The sequence below is a fragment of the Mauremys mutica genome, chromosome 4, assembly GCF_020497125.1.
Source record: "Mauremys mutica isolate MM-2020 ecotype Southern chromosome 4, ASM2049712v1, whole genome shotgun sequence".
Lineage (NCBI taxonomy): Eukaryota > Metazoa > Chordata > Testudines > Geoemydidae > Mauremys > Mauremys mutica.
The window spans coordinates 141,142,955-141,161,973 of record NC_059075.1 but is presented as its reverse complement, the minus strand read 5'-3'; the positions used below and the strand labels follow the sequence as shown (position 1 = coordinate 141,161,973).

Below are 19,019 nucleotides of genomic sequence, written 5' to 3'. Positions count from 1 at the left end.
TTGGTTTTGTTTTTTTAAAGCATTTCAGTTCACCTTTAAGAAGAGAAGGCTGTTTTACTTTACATCCTGGGATTGGACTGAGTTCCTTATTTTGTCACCTCAGAGCTTTGACACCTTATTCTGTTGTCTGAGAGAGAGGAGTTTACAAAGCTGTGTGTTTACAGATTTTGTGCATAATTTACAGACCCTACGGTGCCACTATTAAGGCACAATATACTACACATTGACGTTAGTCCTTATACAGTAATTGCCCAGATGCTTTGTGCACAAGCATCCTCACTGAATGCAATTATTGTGGGATGAATGTTGGATCAGATCTGCTTGTGATAGATGGTTCCTGGCACAAATATTGCAGTGTTGTGATAGATAACACTACCCTGGACTTAGTGAAAGCTTCTCAGGACTTCAGCTATGAGTTTACAAGAAGAAAGTGCTGCTGCAGCAGATGTGGGAATTCTCAAAGAGTGGGAAAATAATTTAATTTTGGTAAGATTATCAAAAGTGTCTAAGTGATCTGTATTTATCAGCACAAGGGCAGCTTTCTTTGCTAGACTGTAGTAATCTGCTTGCCTAACTTCACAAACTAAGCAGCAGTTAACCTCACCAGTACTTGCATGGGAGACTTCTAAGTATCCATAGTGGTACAAGAAGTAATTGTATCCATAGTGGTACAAGAAGTAATTCAGTAGGCAGCACTTTTCCCCTTTGAGTTATCATAAAACCTATATCCCAGAATGGTACTAGGTTAGGGTGGTTCTGTAAGTTCTGTTTTTTAAATTAGATATAGAAATAAGGTGGCTCTCAAACTTTTTTTTACTGGTGACCCCTTTCACGTAGCAAGCCTCTCAGTGCAACTCCCCCTTATAAATTAAAAACACTTTTTTAATATATTTAACACCATTATAAATGCTAGAGGCAAAGTGGGGTTTGGGTGGAGGTTGACAGCTCACAATCCCCCCATGTAATAACCTTGCGATCCCCTGAGGGGTCTCGACCCCCAGTTTGAGAACCCCTGTTCTAACCAGTGCTGGGCATCAAAAATCCTGTTGTGTTTATATTTTGTTGTGTTGTAACAAAATTCTAGTATTGGATAATTATATTGTGCCTCTCTGAATTCCCCCTACCTACATAGTTTTAAATGGATTCTATTTTCTTCATTTTCTGTCCCAAACTCTTATGTAGATTTGCTGTGTGCTTCTCAAAAACTACTGTACTCTACCCAAGTGATGGTTGCATTTCAGTCCTGTGTGAAGTGAGTCCTTGGTGCAGTTTGTAAAGGGCTTTGGATTCCCTTGAGGGAAAGTTGCTATATAAAATGCAAAAATATCACTCTTATGTTGTGGCATGAAGGAGGGTATGAAAAGCATGGGCACCAGAATAAGGGTGGCTCTGTCTTTTAGATAAACTGATGGCACAAAGGTCAAGAAACTGATTGACAAAGAGAATATGCTAATCTTTCTTCAAAAAGAGGGAAATTATATCTAATGGATGTAATATCCAAAAAGAACTAGTGCATGTGGTGAGTGATGCCTGCATTTTTAAAGCACTTAAGCCATACATTTCCCCCAGATAAAAGTTATTCACTCTTGTTAAGTGCCTCATATTGACATATTATGCGGGCAAAGTGTCATGCCAACATACTCAAAAGGAAACGGCTGCATAAAAGGCATCTGTGTTGACGCAGTAGAATTAGGGGATGATAACTGCTAAGGAATCAAGTTTCAGAATAGCAGCCCTGTTAGTCTGTATCCGCAAAAAGGAATCAAGGAAATCCCAAAACAGATAAAGCTGGAGAAGTGCTGCTCCCTGCCCCTTAGACATTTTTTCCATAGAAAATGTCACCACTTGTATATTGTTTTTAGATTCTTTGTAAAAGGTGTATTGTCTGTTGGCGAGCAGAGATCCCAGCTAGAATGACCCTGCTTGTTTACCTCTTAGGAAAGGAGAAAACTTTCCTGCTTCTATTATTTCAGGTGCTCAACTGGTCCCTGCAAGCACTCCCTGCTGAAACTGTTTAAAAACCTTGAACTATGTTACAGATATAGAACCTGATCCAACACTCATAGAAGTCAGGAGATGTCTTTCCATTTACTTCAGTGGGAGCTGGATTGGGCCCATAAACAGTAATAAATCCATAGTCACTCCGGATTTCACAGCTGTTGTTATGGCCACTAAAATGTCAAGGCTACAGCAGAGACAGAACTCAGATCTTTGTCCTCCAAAAGCACAGGCCCCTACCGCTTTAGACTATGTAGGCAGAATAGGACCTATGATGCATGGTTGAGATGTGCTGATTCTATCCAGTAGGGGGAAATGGTAACACCACGTTAACCAGATCAAAGTAATACAGGGCAGTAAATAAAAGCATCTGGAAGATGGTGCTATAGTTAAGGTAGGCAGCAGCTCCCTCTCTGGTACCCAAAGGAGTTCGGACACTTGAACTCAGTGTTACAAACTTTCTTCTACACGCTCCATTGTAAAAATATTTTCCAAACCACTGTAGTTGCTCCAGCAGCTCCTTCGTTTTGTGTTTTGAAAAACACCTGATGTATCCATTAAGGTGTTAATATTTTGCCCTTTTCCAGCATCTCTCATCTGAGGATCTCAAAGCACTTCAAAAATCTTAATTAAGCCTCTCCAGTACTGTCAGGTAGACCTTTTTTTCTGCTTGACATATAATGAAGTTAAGGCACAGAGAGGTTGTGGTTCGCCCAAGGTCATGCAATGAGAAAATGGCAGAGCCAAAGCAGAAACCAAGAGTCCTGCTTCCCAGTCCTTTGCTCTAACCACTAGACAATATTTCCTCCTTTGCGTCCTCTTAATACTTTACAAGGGACAAAACATTGCAGTTACAAAAGAGTCTCGGTTTCCAGTTAAAACTCCTGAACATGCAAGATTTGGATTCCAGGTGCTCCCAAACTCCTTTTGGCTATTCCATATCCGTTATGATATGGAAAATGCACATACATAGCCAACCTCAGAGTTTCTGATGTCCCACAGGATACTACATTATACTGTCCTGCAGGGAGTCAGGGAGCGTCCGGACTGCAGGACTTGCTTAGTTTCAGAGTTTGTGAGAGTCTGGTCCTAGAAGAAGATGGGGGATTACAGTGCAAGAGAATCTGACTATTTCTCTGAATGCAGGACACCTCCTTCCTGCTGGCTTTTCCACCACAAGGCAAGTCCCCACTGCTGTTCTAGACACTTCCTAGTGTTTCTCATGCATTCCCTTCAGTATGTGAGACTTGGTGAAAAACAGTAGCAATCGAAGGGTATCACTGCTCTGCAGCTGGGAGTGAGCCTCCTACCCTGAGCAGACAGACTTGCGCTAGCTCTGCTCAAGCTAGCACACTAAAAATAGCAGTGTGGAAGTGGCGGCATGGGCAGTGACGTAGGAGCACCCAAGCTCCAGCGTCAGGCAGGCTTGTATTTGGGTGTCCAATCTGTGCTGCCTCCCGTGCCCCAACATCCACTCTGCTATTTTTAGTGCACTAGCTCACAGAGCGCTAATATGTGACGGTCTGCCTGAGCTGAGAGGTGTGCTCCCAGTAGATCCATAGAGACTTACCCTTAGAGAACGCCAAACATCTGCCAAGACAAACTCCTTCCTTCACCTCAGGGCAAGGAGCCAGTTCCAACTGGAGAGACAGAGCATCAGAAACCCACATGGAGGAGTTTTATTAGTCTCTAAACCCGGCAAAAAAACTGGGTAGTAATCAAAGTGATAAACTTTATGCTCCTCCATCATGATGAAATAATTGTTGTGCCTGAACACCATTATATTGTCATTTTTCTACTCCCAGGTCACTTACTGAAAATAAAGACTCGCTACTTCCTGTATGAGCTATAGTTTCAATAATTCATGTACATTTTTGCTGGTCTTGATTTTTTTTTTTTAAATCTTCATCTCCAGGTTATACAAGAGTGGCACTCTTCCAAATATTATTCAAATGGCAGGAAGAAGGGAAAGGCAGGCAGAGGATTGGCTTTTTAAAGCTATAATTCATTCTCCCGTTTGTCTGATGGTATATTGGAACTTGTAGAGATTTTGCTCTCTCAGTGGCAGATGACATAAGAGTGGCAGAATGTTATGGGAAAATGTGACCTGTCTCAGGGGGAGCCTTACCAGGTCCCCAAAAGTGGGGAAGGAGAATGCTTATCTTACCGATGTTGTTCTGTCATGTTGACCAGCAAAATCTTGCAAGGACAGTTTCTCCTGAAGGTTTTCATCCTTTCTGTTTTACAGAATTGACTTGAACACTTTCAAACTCCTGGGATTTTGAATGAAGGTTTTGAGGTGAGGGAAGAGCCAGTTTGCTTTAACTGAACTAGTTCATCTATCTCTAATCTATCCTTGAGGTAAACATTATTCTTTGCTATATACCCTCAATGTGTTTGGAGTTGTTCAGGTCACAAAATGAGAGAGGGTACCTGACTTCCAACAGCCTTGCAGTCAAGATATACAGAGAAGACAAGAGAGCTTGGGAAATCCAGTGGAGTGTATAATGTGGTAACTTGATGCTGTTAGCTCACTTCTTGTAGGCATCATGAAACAGACTAGTTAGTAGGGCCTTTAATTAGTGGTTTGGTATACTGGGATGGGAAAGGGCCCAGGTAGTGTTGGAAAATCATAGTGCTAATGAAGCCTTTCCATATTAGGCCTGAGTAAACCAAAGTTATGTTATGCTTGTCCAAACTGTGTTGGAAAGCTTACAGAACTCATTAGACTGAAGGCCGTGTATCTACCTAAGTCAGCTATTTCGCTTATCAGTTTTGTTTGGCTCCCCAAGTATATGTTGGCTCCCCAAGAGCATGCAGCTGTGTTCCCATGTACGTCTTCAAGATATTTAGTACAAAGGGTCAACAGATGTACCTTGTTTCCCCTTCAGAATGACAAATGTATCCTCAACAGCTGTATGTCTCTTGTAGCCCCCACAAAATGATATATGTATCCTGCGTACCCAATTATCCCCTAACAGATACATGTACAGGTTCTACAGGTCAACCAAATGACGTAGACGAACGTAGGCTAAGTTGTTTGTTACTGGGTATAAAGGTAGGCCCATCTGGCCATGTCAGGTGTGTCTCTCTCTTTGGCACTAGCCGAGATGAGAACACCCGTTCAGCTGATCGATCAATAAAGAAAATGGTACTTGTCTTCCGTGCCTCCTTGGTGTAATTAGGTAAGCTCCGGGGGGAAAACGAGCCCTTTTGGCTAACAGTAGTATGGCCCAAAGGGGGAAATGTAACAAGCAGGGCATCAGGTCTAGCACTGTTGTGAGAACAATTAGAGTAACACTAGCATGCTCCTCAGCTTTTTCTGCTTACAATTAGCAAGGGCTTCCTGGATTTTACATAAAGATAGTGGCACTGAATGAGACTAGAGGGCCCTTTTTTGCACTTGTTAGTTTTAGAAGCTTTTGATCTTTCTACTGGAGAAGAATCTGAGCTGTGAAATTCAGTTATGGATCTGAACTACCCCCAACGTTCAGCTACAGGGATTTGGTCCATTTCATTCCAGGCCTTGAGCCTAGCTGCCAAGTCTGGATGCGAACTTTCCTGAAATCCAAGGTGGTGGTTGCTCTGGCTTATCCCTTGAGGAATCAGGGCAGCGACAATATAGGGTCATGGAGGAGATTAAAGAGAAATAAAATGTAAATTTTTACAATGAAGATAATCAACCACGGGAACAGTTTACCAAGGATTGTGGTGGATTCTCTATCACCGGCAACTTTTAAATCCAGATTGGATGTTTTTCTAAAGATCTGCTCTAGGAATTATTTTGGGGTAGTTCTATGGCCTGTGTTATGCAGGAGGTCAGACTAGATGATCTCAATAGTTCCTTAGAGGGGCACCGGAATGGGGGAGAGGGGGACCATGGCCCCATCACTTTTAAAAGTGGGAGGGCATAGCCCTCTCATTTTTTACTGATCATAAGGGTCGGTGATGGGCTGTAGGGGGAAGAGAGGAGCAAGCTGGGGACACAATCTTGGGTGGAAGGGGCGGCACGGGGAGCAGGGCCACAGTTTGGGTGCTGGTGGTATCCCCACTTTTAGGGAGCTTCCTCCACTGCTGGTCCTTTATGGCCTTGGAATCTAAGGATCTGTCTATGAATCTATAAGAATGTGGTTTGGATCCCGGCAGCCAAACCAGAGCCTGCCACAACATGGGAGAGCTTCATGCTGTTTTCTGGAGATTCGCCTGATAGCCCACACCCGGTGACAGTTAACATTTTCTTTCTCATTTGAGACTTTACCTTTATAGCTCCATTTGAGAGCTGTGCTACAGAACAATAGCCTACAGCCCTAAGCAGGAGTGAGGAGATCCAGGGAAGATGCTGTATTGCCAATATTTACAGTAGCAGAACACAAAGCAGGATACAAACTGCATTTGCAAGCTGTTTTTTACTCCATGTGTGTATGAGTGGGAGAGAGTGCACATGTATTGTGGGTGTTCATGTATGTACATTTGTGACGAAGAGGGAATGTTCTTAACGTTTTCCCTGAGTGCTGTGTGGGTGTCTCAGTTTCCTCTATGCATTTCTCAAGTGCCTAGGGGTGTGTGATTGTTGCAGAGCCCTAGGGGGCCACTATGATCCTGTCTGCACAGAGAATGGCCGACACCCTGTCTCCTGGCAACTAATGTCCTGGGCCCCTCTTCTGCAAAGGTGCCAGCTAAAAGTGTTGAAGAACAAAGAGATCAGGTGACCTCTTGGCCCGGGAAAGAGACAAAGGGGGAGGAGGGGCTGGAGAGTTTTCAGTTTGGAGCTGGCTGGGAAAATGGAGGGGAGGCCAGACAGACCTCCTGGCCCCCCAAGATGGACCTGACTAAGGGGGTCCTGTTGTCTGTACCTGCAAGGCCTGTCTTGAACTGTGTTCTTGTCACCTAAATAAACCTTCTGTTTTATTGGCTGGCTGAGAGTCATGGTGAATCGCAGGAAGCCAAAGGTGCAGGGCCTTGTCCCCCCCAAACTCTGTGACAACATTACATCCACAATATCCTGTTCTAGTTCTAATGCTGTGCTCATCCCCATGGCATCAGGATTCAGTTTAATTAAATTTTGCAACTAAACCTCCAAAACCATTCCCCTTGGGGAATACCCAGCCCAATTTGCATATCTATGTAGCATTCCTGGAGGATCTGAATCATAAAGTTACCATATTTTGGCAGTCTGAATCCAAGGTGTTGGTTCTAAATAATACTCTAAAATTAAATTCTGCGTCTTAAAGAGGGGCCATTTTCTATGGCATATTTATTTTAGACTCTGGGAGAATTTCTGAAACAGAAGAAAGTTTGCACAATTCCAGGCTAAATAAATACCTTCTAGTATTGTTTTTATTTTCCAGTTGGCTGCCAACATTACCTCTGTAATGAATACTTAAATTAAAAATATATATATTTTAATTTTCAAGATATAGGAGCTTTGTGGACAAAGTTTCATGTGTCTTCAGGAAAAAATGTGGATTTTTGTGTCACTAATCCAGTAACATCTTAAATTATGAAGCCACTTATGAATGCTTTCTTCATATTTATGAAATGATTATTTGACAAAGCAACATTTAATATTGCTGAAATAATTACTATGCCTGTTTAATACATCAATTTATCACACATCCTATAAAATGCTGGATAATTTCATAAATAATTATAAAGCATTTTATAACTGCCACCTTAATGCAAAGCATTGTTGCTAATCCTTTATCTTTCATAAACACAGAAATGACAATTAAGATTTTTTTTAAATTAAGAGGGACTGCATGGCACGAGGCAGGGATGCACTCATCCTCCCCTTTACCAACACATGTAAATCGAGTACCAAAAAAAATGAAAGCATCAGACCAAGAATAGTGTCACTACTGCCATCTTTCTGAAAAGACAACTTAGATTTTTATCATAGTTACCTGCATCTATTAACTAGAGCTGGGTTCTATCCTCTCTTAGCCACCAGCGCTGCTGCCTCTTTCCTTTTCTAACCAGCAGCTTCCAAGTCTCTGAAACATAATGATTTTTCGCAGTGTTTTGGTGCTGGGGTAAGGAAAGGACTTTCTCATCTGCTCCAACTCTATCTTGTTAAGGTCGTCTTTCCTTTTTGCTGTTGCCCTGAGACTCTATTCCCAGTAACACTGTATACAATGCAATCATTATTTCTTTTTTCCCCAGCTCAGCTCCGAAAATAATAATAAGGGGAAGGGAGGGGGAAAGTCCTTAGCAGCAACAGATGCCGATTCCCTACTTCATGGCAACTTGGTTTCAATATTCCTCTCTCTCACTGTTTACTCCTGAGTCTTGTAATGACAACCCACTGGTGGGAGTCCAGATACCAGTGATTCACCCACAGCACTGTGAAAGCAGAAGGAATGTACCTTAGACTTTTTCAGCGTTCCTCAGGTCCCTCCACTTACTCACTGTGTGCTACCCAAAGGCTTTTCGTTACCAGCGTAAAGCAGTTTTGCTTCTGAGATCTCCTTCAAGGCTGTTGTAGTAAAGTGATCTGGATGCGAGGCCGGGTTTAACTGGGTTACCCAGGGTATTATGGGGTGGAGCATGGCTGCATTCCTCTCCCACTTCCTGCTTAGTTAGTGGGACCTTCACTTCCCCCCCCCCCCCTTGCATTCTGTTGCAATGCAGTTAAATACAGCAGCCAGTTCCCCCACTTACAATCCTGTGAGTAGATCTAGTTTTATGGCACTAAGCTGTCCCCCTACAATATGGACCCTGAGGAAAAACCTAAGATTGGAAACTCAGGGGAAAATTGAGGATTGAATGCAGGAAATGAGAATTGGGAGCAATATACTGAACAGTTATGGTGAGAGAGAGAGAGAGAGCAGATTGCAGGCATGGTATTGAGGTCACAGCGTAAATTGGAGACCTGTTTACCTAGGGCAAACAATCTTTCTAGTATTCCACAGTAGATAACAACTTTCACCTAACAGGCCAGGGAGAGTTTGCATCAGGTTGTTTATATATCTCTGTATTTTTGTTGAGCTCCATAAGTAGTTTTTTCTTAGTTCCATTGAGCATGTGTCCACGTCACAAAACTACCACCAGAATTGGCACCAAGCGGTAAACTCAGAGGCCAAAGAATAATAATTAAAAAATCTCTTCTTACCCCATGAGGATGATCTATCCAGCATAGGATAGAGGTGCATTGGCAGGGAGTAGTATGGAGAAAGCTTGCACTGTACCGGCTGGGAGAATAAATGCAGAATTTTAGACTCAATGAACAGTGTGCCATCACAAACTTTGGGGCTAAATTCACTTTGACAAGAAGGGTGGAGGGAGAATAAGGAGAAAATCCAATATTATATTGTTCAGGTCCATGAACAAAAATTGAAATTCTTTTCAAAATATACAGATAACAGGCAGCGGAGCAGGATGTTGGCCGTAAACTATTACAGAGCTGGTCAGCTGAGACTGTTTCATGCACAGATGGTAAAAGACATTCTAAAAGCCACTGGATCATTTTGCTGATTTCCTAGAGTCCCATTAATTTGAGTTTCCTTAAAAGACAAAATTCTGCTTATTGGGAGTGTGTGCTACATAGACTAACCACACACCAGTGAGTTTCACAACCAATAAAAACCCTGCTTGCCTCGCTCCTGTTTCAGATGTATGCTGGCCCAGTGCACCATAAACACTAAGCTCTCTGCTTTTGGCTATCTTCTTTTAAACAGTGCCTGTAACTGCAGTACCTCTCATTGATGTTGAGGCCTTTCTTCTTCCGGAAGTTTATTAACACTTTATTTATTAGCACATCAGACCAATGGGAGGTTTTGTTAACATTTTAATCTATTTCCTAACCTGTCATCACTGCCCTGTTTGAAATAGCACCAAGTTAGAATGGCTCCCTTTTAAAAATGGAACTCCCTGCATCTCCAGCTTTGATTCCAGAAACAAGTCCCTACTGGAGGGTCTTCATGTAATATGGAGCGAAGGCTCATTGCTACTGTTCCATCAATGGTACTCAGTGCTGCTGTTTCTGAGGACCCAGAGTGTTGGGAGGTGCAGCATTGATAGGCTATCCTTTGGGAATTAACAGGTACAGCCTGAGCAGGGGCAGTTCTTTGGATGCACCATCTTCAGGTGTGTCTTCACTGGAGCTGGAGGTGTAATTTCCAGCGCGGAAATAACAGGTAGACTTACCTGTTGTGCTAGCTCTGATCAGGCCAGCATACTAAAAATAGCACTGTAGCCGCTGCTGCGTCTAGCCATCTCAAGTACAATCCTGTCTGAAACTCTAAGTACGTAATTGGACCAGCTAGCCTGGACCACCGATCACTCTCCTGTCAACTCCAGTACTCCACCGGAACGAGAGGTAAGTTGACGGGAGAGTTTCTCCCATCAACCCAGCATGGTGTAGACACTGCAATAAGTCAACCTAAGGTCGTCGACTCCAGTTACATCATTCATGTAGCTGGAGTTGCGTAACTTAGGTCGACTTAGCCCGGCAATGTAGACCTGCCCTGGTGGCAATAGGTTCTGTATAAGTATTACATTGTTCAGACCTTGGAGTGGTTTTAAAAACTTATTTAGGCAGAGTCTGAAACCAAGTAAAGATCCTGGTTTTTGTCTTTTGCATTAAGGAGAATGTAGAAACACACCAAAACCCTTAAGATTTGAAATCTTAAACCGCAATGACCCTCTTTCCTGTTTATGAGTGAGCATCTGGTGCTGTCGGCTGAGCAGTCCATCATATCTTGGCACTGTTCTCACCAGAAGACACAGTGGAACGAAAACAAAAGATGTGACAAATTTGTCCTTTTCTTTCATAATTAACCAAAATATCTCTGCATGTAGCAAAGCGTGGCTCCTAATTAACAGACAGGCGAGAAGCTATTTTTAAAATCCAGACCCCCCAGTAATTATATTTGCAGCAGAGAATGATATTTCAGTCAAATGCGACAGACAGTGAGTCCAGTTCCCCAGTGAAGCAATTAATATTTCACACCTGCCAAGCAAATCGGCAGCAGAGGGAGAGGAGGGAATTGCATTGAAAAGGGGATGTTACGCTGTCGGGTCCACAGTCCTGAAGCAGGAAGACCACAGAAGATGCAAAATCATTCATTTCATGACATGACCTGCTAGACAGCATCATTATTAGTAAGACTTGGAAATGGGACCTGGCAAAAGCTAATGCTGGCAATATAATTGTTGCAAGGGACTGAGAGATCAAACCCTTGAGCTGTAGTTTCTGTTCTCCCCCCCCCCCCCCGCACTCTCCCTCCCAAAAAATCCCACTCATGTAAGATCAGAAATAACGATATTTGCAAATGTTGACAATGAGTTAACTAACTGGCAGAGGAAAACCTTCCTGGGAGCAGGATTAATGAACTGGGGTACAGGATACTGGGAGCTGGAAACTTGTAACACCTAGAAATGAAGGTTTAATGGCAGCATTGGTGGTAGAATCAGGTGGTTGTTCAGTGACTTGTCCGTGGAATGTTCATGGGGTCTCAGTCCAGTTTTGAGTGAAAGACATCTGCCAAAGCAAATAGCACTAGTTGGCAATCTCAGCAGAGAGAGAAAGGGCTGAATAGTTAGGAGTAGGACCCCACCTCTGCTCTAGAGATGATCCCTGCAGATTATTTGAGATTGAAACATATTGGCACGGATTGGTAGGGGGGAAACTTGTGCTAGGGACGAATGAAGGACTTCCTCCTCCAGCACCTTTATCTGATGTGAAATTTAAAAAAACCACATCCTTTTGGGTTCCTCTTTTCCTGCTTTTTTGTAATATGAATTGCAGAGCTGGTTATGGGGGAGGGGAACAGGATGCTAGGGGTGCTAAACACATGCACATAAAAAGATTGTGCACAGTTAGGAGAATTAAATCCAAAGCTATTTCAATCATGTATTGTCATCTCTTCCTCTCAGTGACTATACATTTGAAATCCTGTGCAAAATCTATTCCCTCTCCTCTCCCTCCAACTCCCCACTACACTGTTCAAGTGAAAGGAATTTGGAAAAACAACCTCTTGTTCTTAAAACATTAATGTCCCCTTCAGGTTAAGTAAATAAGAGGGTTTTTTGTACCACTTTCCAGTGTAACAAAAGGTCAATCTCTGCAATTTCTCTCTAAGCTCAGCCCTTAGGAGCAGCTTCCCTATTCATCTCTGGGATGTGTATATGAGGCCATAGGGCAGTATATTTCTATCCCTTAGAGATCAGTTTGATAATTTTTAAAGTGAGAATACATGAAATATACTGCCATGCAAAAGGAAGATGCTTAAAAATGGCCCAAAGTGGGTACCAAAATGTTAATTTGGCTGGGGGAGGGAGAATTGGGGAGTTGTGTATATTATTGGTTAACACTTACATACCCATACCTTCGCAACTGAAGATCTGAGTGTTTACAGAATTAACCCTCACAACACCCTAATTTTATCCCCATTTGTAAAATGGGGATAGGAACAGAGATGTTAAGAGACTTGCCCAAGGTTGGTCATTGAGTAAGTCTTGAGTGGAGTCTTTTGAAGCAAAATCAGGAGTCCTGACTGTCACTTTCTCTGAGAGCTAGTTAGCATTGCCTCTGAATTTGCATTGAGATGGGAGTATGCTGCTCCCCAGCACATCACACTCCTAGAACTTAATAAATTAGGTTAGGATTGTTCCTCCATTATTCCAGTCATCACCTTGCTAATCATTCGTGTTGCTGCTGCTGCTGTTTGTAAGAATGCTTATTGTTTAGAGCTGTGAAATAATAATCACACTGGATACCTTCTCTCCTTCCTTCCCCCTTGTCTGCCTCTCCCAGTAGTGGAATCAGCAAGTGGAGTTAATGACTGCCAAGCATTAGGAAATATTCTTTCAGTTAAAGCATCTGGCTTCTTGGCAAGCCTCACAAAGAGCCATCCTGACAGCTCTGGAATGTCCACTGAGGCCCATCAGAGGCTGGGAAGTCCTTGATAGGCTGTCAGAGCTATGCTCTCCCCTTATGCAGGCTGTTCACCTTTGATCCAGTAAAATTTGCACACTTTTATCTGTTTGAGTTGGAGGTGCTAAAAATTCGTACAGTTGCCTCTCGCGAGATCTTTCTTCCCTATCAGCTCTTTGAGGAGACAGCGTAGGGAAGATGGCTTTCATACCTATGTGGATCTTGCTATATACTCAGGTGATGATCTGAGGAACCTCAACTGCACAGCTAAGTTTCTTTCCAGGACTATATTTCCATTCTGCCTACCTATGTATTTTTCAACGCCTCAAAGTACCTGCAGTCTGACAGGGCCGACACTGTGTAGCTGAGGCTCCAAAATCGATCTTCCTTAAAATCAGGACCCCATTAATTCAGATAACAATGCACCTGTCGTCACCCCTCACTGGGTCACAGCTGAGAATGCCAAATTCAGGATAGATTGCTGAGAAATGGTGCAGACTCAGCCCCAGCTGGTGGTTATTCTGTCATTAGATTATACCAAGCCTGTAACAAACGTGAACTTCTGACCCACCACACTGGCTAACAAGAAGTCAAAAATGCAGCCTCCATAGGCATACTTCAATGGCCCATTGTCAGAGTGATGTGTCCTTAATGGGCCATCAACACATAGCTGTCTAGCCTTGATGTAAATCTATGTGTGAGGTGTCACCCAGGAACAAACACATTTTAGATACAAATACAAAGCCAATATTTATAACTTTAGATGCAAAGATGATACAATAGAACCTCAGAGTTATGAACACCTCAGGAATGGATGTTGTTAATAACTCTAGACAAAATATTATGGTGGTTCTTTCAAAAGTTTACAACTGAACAGTGACTTAATTCAGCTTTGAAACTTGACTATGCAGAATAAAAACGCTGCTTTCCCTTTATTTTTTAGTAGTTTACATTTAACATAGTACTGGGTGTGTGTGTGTGTGTTGCTGCCTGATTGTGTACTTATGGTTCCAAATGACGTGTGTGGCTGACCAGTCAGTATATAACTCTGGTGTTCATAACTCTGAGGTTCTACTGTGCCTGGATTTAACCAGGATAATCATATTTGATTGTAAATTTTCCATGGACACCTTACATGATACACTTTTGTATTAGCTTTGTTGCAATTGTATAACAGCAGTAGTATCAATTATATAAATGGTCATATTCAATCATACAGCATCATAGCACCTAGACTGGTTTTGTTTTCATTTCCCACATGCACCTTGAATTGTGTCTGACCCCATAGCCAACATAATGGGGGACAAAATGTCTTGAGATGGGAAATTTGTCTCCATGTTTTGTGCCTTGTAAAATGACATGACTGCTACCAGTAGGAAGGCAAGTGCCTGTGCTTCAATCTTTGGAGATGAGCTGATACATTGCAATGGAGATTTCACTCCCCTTTGCTGTAGCACAGCACCTCGCTTAACAAGACTTAGTGGAAGAACTGTTTTTCATTCGGCGGGGGAATGCTTTCTGGATTCTATTCATGAACTCAAGGGTGGATGGTGGCAGGATAAGTACCAGACAGGGTGGCCATCTGAACACATCCAAATCTTTGATTTGAAGCTTGGTTAATAAACTTGAGTGGTAGGGCTTTCCTATGAGATTTCTGTTTCTGGTCCTTAACTAAACCAGGAAGTAACCTGCATCTTCTTGGGCTATCTGGAATGTGATTCCACAGCCTGCCTTGCAACTGTTAATTTCATTTGATCTTGTGCTGGACAGAGCCAGCAATGCTCCCAATGAAAATCACTATTTCTCATTTTGATCTGTTTAAGTGCTTACGTAGGTATGTGTTCTAACTAACTTAGCGGATGCAATGGCAACCTGGGCTCTGAATTTCCTTGCTTTTGGGGATTTCTCAGATGTTTAATGTACCTTGAAAGTTCAATATGGCACAGATCTAATTGACCTGACTGTGTAACAAGATTCCATATGGGTTGTCAGCAGGCTTTGAATCCATGATCTTCAGCAATGTAGCACAGACCTCTGCTGCTTAGCGGTAGCAACGCTAGTAGATATCCTCTAACATAGGGGTTCTCAAACTGGGGGTTGGGACCCCTCAGGGGGTCACGAGATTATTACATGGGGGGTCATGAGCTGTCAGCCTCCACCCCAAACCCTGCTTGGCATCCAGCATTTATAATAGTGTTAAATATATTTAAAAGTGTTTTTAATTTATAAGGGGGGAGGTGTCTTACTCAGAAGGGTGCTATGTGAATGGGATCACCAGTACAAAAGTTTGAGAACCACTGCTCTAGCAGAACGGCTGCTATAGGAAGATGCTACACATGCTTCTCTGGCATTTGAAATCTGCAGATCTTCTGACTTGTGTAGTACTTAGATACCATGATGATGGGCGTTGTAGAAAATGGAGACATTTTTCTCAATCTGAATTAATGTGAATTTGGTGTTTGTGAAAGGTGCTGGATTGAAAGCCTTAGAAGCTCAAGATCTGTAGATACTTCATGTGCATAACCTGTAGCTGTGAAAGCTTTCCTTGCTGCCCATCTACCAATGAATCTGAGCTGTGCCCTAAACAGCCTCTTTTTAGGGGTACTTCAGTCACACTGACCAGCAGCAGCTCCAGGCACCAGCGCTCCAAACGCGTGCCTGGGGTGCAAGCCGTGGGGGGTGGCCTGCCAGTCCCTGCGAGGGCGCCAGTCGGGGGGGGGGGGGGGAAGGAAGGGCGCTGAGTAAAGACCCTGGAACACGTGTCAGAGAGCCGAGCGTGAGGCTCAGTGGGGAGAGCAGGAACCCGCCCTGAGCAGGTGACAGACCCAGCCAGGCAGGCCCCCCCGGAGGAGCGGGAACACGACACTAGAGACAGGGTGGCCTGCAGGGTCAGGGACTGCGGCTGGTTCTACAGAAGCTTCTCTGGTCCAGTCCTGAGGCAAAGACCTGCATGCGCTGCACATGGTTCGGGCAAAGGCGGCCCCACCTCGTGGTAGACCAGGGAGTCTGGGGCCCAGCGAAGGACTTTTTTTTTTTTTTTTCCTTTTTCCTTCCTTTGCAGTTGACACTTGACTACAGGGTGGGGAGCGGACTGCTCCCCACGGGTGACTACCTGGCCAATGTATTCACCCACTTTCAAGGCTCATTCACTAAAGCCCACTGCCCATCGCCTTGCAAACCCATCTCCATTGTAGGGGAAGATTTTGGGCTTGCACAAAAAGGGGAGGGGGTGTCACCACCCCACAGAAGAGACTGTTAATATTTAAAGTGGGTTTTTTGGTGCATGTGTGTTTGTATATATTTAGATATAGAAAAAGTAAATAGTTCTGTTTTTTTTATTCAGGTGTAGGAAGTGTCATAAGGATTGGTTTAGTATAATTTAAAACCTTTCAACTGCTTAGTGTATTTTGAAACCTGCTAGCAATTTCTCTCCTGTTTTTAGGCTGTTCCTGAGAAAGATACAGTTGTTTGATTTGGTGTTTTGTGTGTGTTTCCATTTTAGACAAAGTTGCTATCCCAGTTAATTATCAATAGTTAATATACCCTTATCTAGCAACCGGATGAGAGCACTCTCATGTCACAGACGATCTGATGCAGGTAAGACAAATAACTGGGAAGGAGCTAGGAGGTACTGTGAGAGCAGGAGGTGATTTGTAAGCTCCCTCAGCATAATCTCTAGTGTTCCCAGCATCTTATCAGCACCTCTCTCAAGAGGGGAGGTAATTGGGTTGCAGCCTTAAAGACAATCCCAGAGCATTCTGGGGAGTCAGTAGGCAAGGCCCTGCTGGTGTAGTCTTGCTGGGAAGATCGAGGGAAAGGAAGTCAACTTACGCACACAGTACATAGTAAGCAACTCATCCAAGGTCAGTGGTGGAGCCAGGAATGGAATCCTATTTCCCAATCCTGTGCTCTGATCACTAGACATTCACATGACTCAGGAAGAAGTCTTGTCATCCCATCAAACACAGCCCATGCCATTAGTGCTGAAATGCAGAAACTCTGATACATGGTCACCACTCAGATGTTCCAGATGTGCCTTGGCTTTGCTTATTTGCCCTGTCTCTCCCCATCTGATGTTGCAGCATCTCAGCTATTTAAGAAACTGTTCTGCTGACTTTCAGAAGGTTCTGATAATGGGATTCTCCCAACATCTTCTGTGCTAATGTTCTCTTCTGTCACTCCCTAGGAGAGAATTTTCTCCCCCACTTGCTAATTCCCCTAAGTTACCTGCAGGGAGTGTGCTTGGGAGGGCTAGCTAGCCTCATTGCCAGCTGGGCAGATTGGTATCTTTTGCTCTCCTGGCTAAGGGAGACTTGTTGCATTTCTCACAGCAGACGTTTTTTGTTTTGCTATTGTCTGGCACTTCCTTTCCAAATCAACCCTACATATGCACGGTTCAACAATACTCAGCCCCATAGTAATGGTTTTCTGTCTCGTCTTTGCTGAGTTTGGGGGAGGCGGGGTTGTAATATAGCTCACTGATTGCAATTGTAATATTACAGTGAAACCTACCGTAGGCATCTCTGTGTCTCGAGCAGCCACATTAAAATATCCCTTGGTTTTCCAGTTAAATGCTCTTCAGCATTTAAACACCCACCTCTACTAGGCAACTGATTTTGCTGTTCCATTGTGAAGTCTATTATTATTAATAATAAGCTCTTTGAGCACTACAGAAGAAAATGCTATATAAAATGCTTTATAAAAGAAGACATGTATAATTCTTCCCACTTTTCAGGGGGAAAATTGAGGCACAGAGATGGAAATGACTTGTCCAGTGTCACACGGGTGAGCAGTGGCAGAGCTTGATAGGTTATTATATACTAAAATAATAACTTAGATCTCAAATAGCATTTTTCATCCATAGAAGTAAAAAGGGGCGTATGAGTGTATTGGGATATATTTATGTTACATAGACACAACCTCCTCGGAAGCAATAAAGGGTCTGATTTCCACAGTCCACATCTGTCTTGTTCCTTTTAAACCCTTTTGATGCTAACTTCCTACAGCATTCCTTTATTTGGTGATGGGGGCCATGGATGCTTATGTGCCTTTTCCTGTAAACATTAGCATCTTCAAAGCGCCTTAGAAAAGATGAATAACAGCAACATTGACAGCCCTTAATAGTAGGCAATGCCAAGAATTTTTCCCCAGGATGCAATTTGTGTGTGTATAGCTAGATCTTCTGCCTTGTTTAGCACGTACAGTTATGTTCTCAGGGGATGCCTCCTTCCCTGGTAATGCCCCATGCAGGACACAGTGTAAAGTGCTGATTACACCATGACATCTACTAGATGGAAAGTCAAACTCGCTCATATGTGGGTTGCTTTTTAGTGGATTTCCTGATTTGATTACAACTAATAGAGCTTCTCCAATGGCTCAGGTGATTAACAAGCTGTGTTCCTGGCATGTGAAATCCTGGGTTCTAGTCATGGCAGTGCATCTTAGCTGGCAATTATAGCATCCATTGTGACATTGGCTGCAGCACAGCTGGACTTGTACGTCAAAACAGGAACCTTCTTGCAACAGCCAGAGACCCTAGGTGGACACCCTACATCCTCACATGTCAGTAGGCACTTCTGACCCCTTTGCTGTTTTCCCATAGACACACATACAGCTCATGCAGAGATCTTACTCCTACATGGAAAGGTTTACTCTACGCTGGGCGGTTAGTTTAAACCTTTCAGTGCCACTTTACTGCCTAGTAGAAGAGATTCAATCACAGAGTTCCCTCAGCACAGTCATACTGCCTTGGAGACTCTCTCAGCCATCATGCCCTTGCTGCATTCTCTGATTTTTTGATGCATTTGGCAGCATCACAAAATCCCATGGGTCAATGAGTTGTTCCTTTCACTTTTGACTTTCCTCATGGATCCATATTATCTATGGCTCTGTGCTAGGCCTTCAGCAATATCTACAGCTACCAGAGCTCATCAACTATTGGAGCAAGGTGGTTTAGAGAAAATATGGACAGAATAAACAGAGGTCTTTGCTCCATGATAGGAGCCTGGCAGGAGGAATCTTGGCTCCTTCAGCAACATCATAGGCAGTGCAATGTGGCCTTTTGAGATCTGCAACCATTAAATGGCTTCTCCTCCCTTTTTCTCTCTCTTTTTCCCAGGCCGTCTCTATGGTGGATAGATATGAA

The 19,019-nt window shown here is 43.2% G+C and overlaps 1 protein-coding gene and 1 long non-coding RNA gene across 6 annotated transcripts in view; one reads left to right on the top strand and one right to left on the bottom strand.

The window, feature by feature from the left end:
• LOC123368650 overlaps window positions 1–8,497 on the bottom strand; it is a 48,553-nt gene extending 40,056 nt beyond the window's left edge. For all 3 annotated transcript variants that reach the window (XR_006578852.1, XR_006578851.1, XR_006578850.1), the window contains exon 1: window positions 8,364–8,497. This is a non-coding gene — a long non-coding RNA (uncharacterized LOC123368650). The remainder of the gene's footprint in view (window positions 1–8,363) is intronic.
• CD34 (CD34 molecule) overlaps window positions 1–19,019 on the top strand; it is a 108,702-nt gene that overhangs the window by 597 nt on the left and 89,086 nt on the right. Inside the window, exon 1 of one of the 3 annotated variants that reach the window (XM_045013593.1) lies at window positions 4,277–4,297. The exons of the other annotated variants lie outside the window; for them this stretch is intronic. The gene's annotated coding sequence lies outside the window, so the exon portion shown is untranslated. Of the gene's footprint in view, window positions 1–4,276; window positions 4,298–19,019 lie in introns of those variants that run through there. 3 annotated transcript variants of the gene reach the window in all.